At 43.4% G+C, this 5668-nt stretch overlaps 1 pseudogene across 1 annotated transcript; it reads left to right on the top strand.

The window, feature by feature from the left end:
* Positions 1-3064: 3064 nt before the first annotated feature.
* On the top strand, positions 3065-3828 carry LOC108515995 (E3 ubiquitin-protein ligase RNF128 pseudogene; annotated as a pseudogene). The gene has a single exon (XR_001881690.1). The product of XR_001881690.1 is annotated as an E3 ubiquitin-protein ligase RNF128 pseudogene (transcript).
* Positions 3829-5668: the final 1840 nt, after the last annotated feature.

The following is a 5668-nucleotide window of genomic DNA, read 5'->3' as shown; positions in this document are numbered from 1 at the left end:
ATATATGTAATCTTCTAAACTTTTCATGTTCTGGCACAACTTACTTGACTAGCTTCACTTCCCTTGGCTCCCCCTTGCAACTTTACATCCCAACCATACCAAACTACTGAATGCTAGTTCCCTGAATGTTCTTTGGAGTTCTCATATAATACACTCTTACCTATGCCTGAAAATCCTTACTCTCTTTGCTTGGGTCACTCCATTTGTACTTAAAGACTCAGTCACACCCTTGTTGCCCTAGCACCTTATACTTTTCTCTGTCATAACATGTATTACCCTGTACTATTATTGATTATCTCTCTGACTGTCTCACTAGACCATGAGCTCATTGAGGGCAAGGACTGTTTCTTTTGTCTCTCTACACCCCTGTCTCTCCCATGCTTTGCACTTAGCAGGTGTTCAGTAATCAGAAACTCAACTGCCTATCACGCAGTTCTACCTGGTTACATCATAGGCACCTCAAAATCAACACATCTAAAGTGAACTCATCTCTCCTTCTACCCATTCTATACATTTAAAAACCTCCTCCTATATTCCCTGATTGAATGTCATCTAGTCTTCCAAGTCAAAAACCTCAGAGTAATTTCTAACTCCTCCTTCTCTTTCATCCCCCAAACCAAGTCCTGTTGATTCTGCCTCCAAAGAACATTCCCATTCTGCCCACTTCTCTTCATGTCCACTACCTGTCTATCCAAGCCACCTTCATCTCTCACCTGTAGCACTGCCAACCATCTTCTGTATGGTCTCCCTGCTGCTATTCTTAGTCCCTCCAATCTATTATTCACAGAGAAGGATCTTTAAACTTCAGATCTGATTCTATTACTCCCTGATTAAACCCTAATTATATTACTCCTTGTTTTTGGATAAAGTCTAAACTCCCTAGCTTTACCCAAAGGACTCTCAAGAACTGACCCTTATGTACCTCTCCAACACGATCTGTTTACCACTGTCCCTCTGTTACTTTAGGCTCCAACCATTTTGCATTTACTGGGCCTATAGTAATTGCAGCTTCCTAACATTTCTTTTTCATATTTCAATGCCTTTCCTTGTGTTGTTTTCTGCCTAGAAAAGTTAACCCTCTCAAACTCAGCCCAGGGGTAACCTCCTCTGGGAAGCTTTTCCTTACTTCCCAGTCTGGGTTAGGTGCTTCTCTGTTATCCACTACTACCCTGTCCTATCTCCATCATAGTGTTTACACTATATACATATATCACTCTATACTGCACTTATCATCTTACTTGTCCTTCTCATCAAAACTACTTTATGAGCTTCTTGATAGGCGAGTTGATGTCTTATTTGATTTTATACCAAAATGCTCAGCCCATGGCTTATGGCAGATGTACAACAAATATTTGAGAAAATAATGAATGGATAAACATTAATAAATGTCTCTCTGAACTTCATTTTTGTAGCTATAAAATACCTTCTTTCTTTTGAACACGTTGTCTCTTCAAAGTACAATATAGTTGACGGTCATTCAGGTAGTATTGATTGAATTTTGAATGCTCTTCACCAGCAAAATCAGACAATTCCTGGAATTGTACCATTTCTTAGAGGTGGTTGGTCCTACCCACTTTTCCCATAGGTAATTTTTATCTCAGAGATTACAATCAGTATTTGGGGGTACCATGCTATTGGTCTCATATACCCTCTAAAGTGCCTTTCAATACCTAGAGTATATGTTTCACAAAATCGCCCATTTATTTATGTTCTAGGTGTTGTTTGGTATATGATGTTAATTTTCCTCTAGGTTTCTCTCAAGCCATAAGAGTATCAAGTACAGAATTGTTCCATGCTTAATCTTTGGAAATAACATTGATTAAGTAAACGCTGGGCCAGGGATTGAGGGGAGTAATTGATCAGAAATTTAACAAGTGTTGAGCTGCACAAAGTAGATTGTATTTCTTTGAACGGAAAAAGTGGCTAAAACTGAACATCTTGAACATCATTTTCTCTGATATTACCTCAAATTAACAACTTTAATATTATTTTAGAATTGTGTCCCTGAACCTGTTTAACAATTTTAATATTTAACATGTAATTTTTATATATTGCTAAGCATTGTTCTAAGTGCTTTATTACATGTATTAACTCATTTAATCATCTGAAAACTCTGTGAGGTAGGTGCCATTATTATCCCCCTTTTACAGACCATGAGGAAACTGAGTGAGGCACAGGGAAGTTCCCCAAGGTCCAAAGTTATTCATAACTATCAGACACCAGGTGTATTAATTCAGCTTAATTCAAGGCTCATTTGTTAACCACGCAGTAAATGTAATAGTTGACAGGGTAGACAAAAATTGTATACTTAAGCAAGGATAAATCATAATGTAATAGTGCCATGAGTGAATCGCCTAGGCGAGTCAGGCTCCTTTCAGTTAGTGGGAAATGGAGAAAGATTATGTAGTTAAGGTTATGAATAGCGCAGGAATATCCGCTTGGGTAAGTCAGGTTTGTGAAAAATGCAGAAAAAAGGCTTGGTTCTGAGGTGTGTGAAAACAGTCATTCTTTTGTGAGGACTAAGATTACTTTTAGAAGAGGCATCTGATGCGGTGCATTAAACCTAGGGTAACGGTAAGGAAATACCCATGTATGAGGCTTCTTAGGAGCAGGGAAAGAGAAAGGTGCCATTTGAAGTCAGTAAGAAAGGGTAATAACGCGCTTTTCCTGCCCTTCCCCCATCTAGAGGATCAGTAAATAGCCTGATTCTACTCAAATTCTTTCCCTACCCAAATTCCCTTGACTACAACTCAGACCTTTTGGATCTGCGCTTTTTAGAAGTACTGTACTTTCACATTCTGGCACCGTAAGCCCGAAACGTCCTTTACGCAAATGATAGGAGGGAAAAATGTATTCTTGCAATTCAAAACCGACTCGAATCCTACTAGAAAGCTTTATGTTTGCGGACTTTATCGTTCCTCGCCTGTCCGTTTTTTATAAAACGACGCGACACACCTGGCCACACAGCCTCAGATCCTATTCTAACATCGTTCCATCCTGTTACCCTTTTAAGAGGCGGATCCCGCAGTGTCCTTTCCTCCCTCCCAGCCACCTCCACCCCCAGTCGACTGGGCGGAGCTTCACGCTAAAGCCCCAGAGCCCGACGCTGCAGCCGCGGTAGCGGAGAGCGGTGGAGCTCCGAGGAGCTGCATCTGCGGCAACCTGTGTGCTGTCGCTACGTGCCTCCTGGCTCCGACCTAGCTCGCAGCTCCCCAGTCTCACTCCATTCCTTCCCCACCTGGTGCGCACCTGCTCAAGGCCAGGGTCCTGCCAAGCGCTAGGAGGGCGCGTGGCAGGGGCACTAGGGAACTGCGGAGCGCGCGCGCCATGGGGCCGCCGCCTAGGGCCGGGGTCTCCTGCCGCGGTGTCTGCGGCTCTTCCAGATTGCTGGCTTGGTGCTTCCTGCTGGCCCTGAGTCCGCAGGCCCCCGGCTCCCGGGGGGCCGAAGCAGTGTGGACCGCGTACCTCAACGTGTCCTGGCGGGTTCCGCACACCGGAGTGAACCGTACGGTGTGGGAGCTGAGCGAGGAGGGCGTGTACGGCCAGGACTCGCCGCTGGAGCCTGTGTCTGGGGTCCTGGTACCGCCCGACGGGCCCGGGGCGCTCAACGCCTGTAACCCGCACACGAATTTCACGGTGCCCACGGTTTGGGGAAGCACCGTGCAAGTCTCTTGGTTGGCCCTCATCCAACGCGGCGGGGGCTGCACCTTCGCAGACAAGATCCATCTGGCTTATGAGAGAGGGGCATCTGGAGCCGTCATCTTTAACTTCCCCGGGACCCGCAATGAGGTCATCCCCATGTCTCACCCGGGTGAGTGCATCTACTAGACTGCACCCCTCCAGACCTCTGCTATGGCCAGTTTCTCTTATTTTCTTCATTGCCCTCCTCGCCCTATCCCCTTGCTCCCAAGGAAAGTGGGTGCTCTTTCTGTCCCCACGGAGTGGGGCAGGGTCCTCCCCGAATTCACCAGGCCTGGGGGTTGGGCAGAAAAAAGCCTTCATTTGCCTCTCTGGTGGAAAAGGGTAAGACAAACCGGGTGCAGAGGCTGGCAAATCAAGGACTGTTTGAGCTCTTTGCGTTCCCTTTTCCTGGTTTTTCACAAGGGTATCTAGCCTTGGATTAAGTGGCGGTGGGCATCGGGTCTTAAATGACCGAGGAGAAGATCACCTGGAAATCTCTTCCTCACTCTGCTGTTTAACAATCTCAGACTGGCAGCAGATTTTCCCCTCCTCTCCGTGTTTTTCTCTCCGTGTTTCCTGGGTATCAAATACTAGATTGTGCTACTGTGCCCTGTTAACCTCATTGCAATTTTGGTGGAAACTTTGCTTAGTTCTTGGGTTCTTCTCTGCCCAGTGGTCTCAAGTCCCAAGTGACTGTTGGTATCATTGCTTTTGTTTGCTCCTGAAAAATCTGATTTAGGTTATTGAGTTGCAAAACAGGTGACTAACGTTCTTGAAAAAGAAGAGGTTTCTGCATGAGGATAGCAAAGGCCTAGACTTTGGAGAAAAAAATAGTCCAGGTAGTTCTGAATTCTTGGAAATGGTGTGGGGTTACTATTTTTCTCCCTTTGGTTATCCTTCCAGAAACCTCCCTATTTGTGATTAAGTATGCATACCTTATGTATATAGTTATCCTAGACCCTAAAGGACAGGGGAAAATGGAGAAAAGGAAGAGACACGTGTAATAGCAGTGTATCATAGTTTTTAAGAGCTGGGCCTCAAGTCAGAGCTTGGTTTAAATTCCTGCTCTGTTGCTTATTAGTCCTGTGACCTTGGGCAACTTATTTGAAGTCTTAGAGTCTGGGTTCTCTCATCAGTCAAATGAGAATGAATAATAAGAAAACTTATCCACAAGTTTGCCTTGAGGATAAAATTAAATAATGCCTTAAAGAGTTTAGTGCAGTAAAGCACATCATCCACTCTCAGTAAGGGTTAGCTGATAGGATTAGCCTTCTGGGAGTCACTGGAAGGAGGAAGCTTCTTATTTGACTACTGGAGGTTTTCTGTTTATCTTAAAACCTTATGACTGAACCTGCCTAGAGAGCACTTGTATTGAGTGGCTGGATGGTGTAATGGAAAGAACACTGAATTGGAACTCAGGAGATTTGAGTTCTTTTAGCCCCTTCTTTGCCTCTACCAACTTTGTAACCTTGTACAAGTTACTCACATGTCAAATGGTTGTATAGGCAGTGGTGGCCAAGTTAGAAGCGTGTACCAAAACAAAACAAAACTAGATCACTTTCAGATCTAAAATGCTATGATTTTTAGATTTTATATTGATTAAAGGAGAAACTATATCTCTCTTGGCTGATAATTCATTGATTAGAATGAATTAGTAGCTTTTAGAAGTTACTAAAATCAATAATAAAGATGTAATAAAGTTTGTAGTCTTTATATTTCAGTTGACTGTCTAATAGCAAGGATTTGACTTTGTCTTCTAATGAGATTCATTTGTATGAATGATTTGTAATTGAAGAGTATTTAATTACAGAGTCCTACTTAGACAGTTTTCCTTTTGCTTCTATTAAGGGTATTTATCTGATAGTTTTAGGAGACAATAAAATTAACTTTTGCTGAGCTCCCACTATGTGCCAGGCACTCTACATACATAATACTTATCCTTTATTGAGAGGCAATATGGTGTACTAAGAAAAACACAGGCATTTTA

This window comes from Rhinopithecus bieti, unplaced genomic scaffold (genome assembly GCF_001698545.2).
Source record: "Rhinopithecus bieti isolate Rb0 unplaced genomic scaffold, ASM169854v2 scaffold_37348, whole genome shotgun sequence".
Classification (NCBI taxonomy): Eukaryota; Metazoa; Chordata; class Mammalia; order Primates; family Cercopithecidae; genus Rhinopithecus; species Rhinopithecus bieti.
Note: the sequence above shows the minus strand (reverse complement) of the source record. Positions and strands in the feature narration are given on the sequence as shown.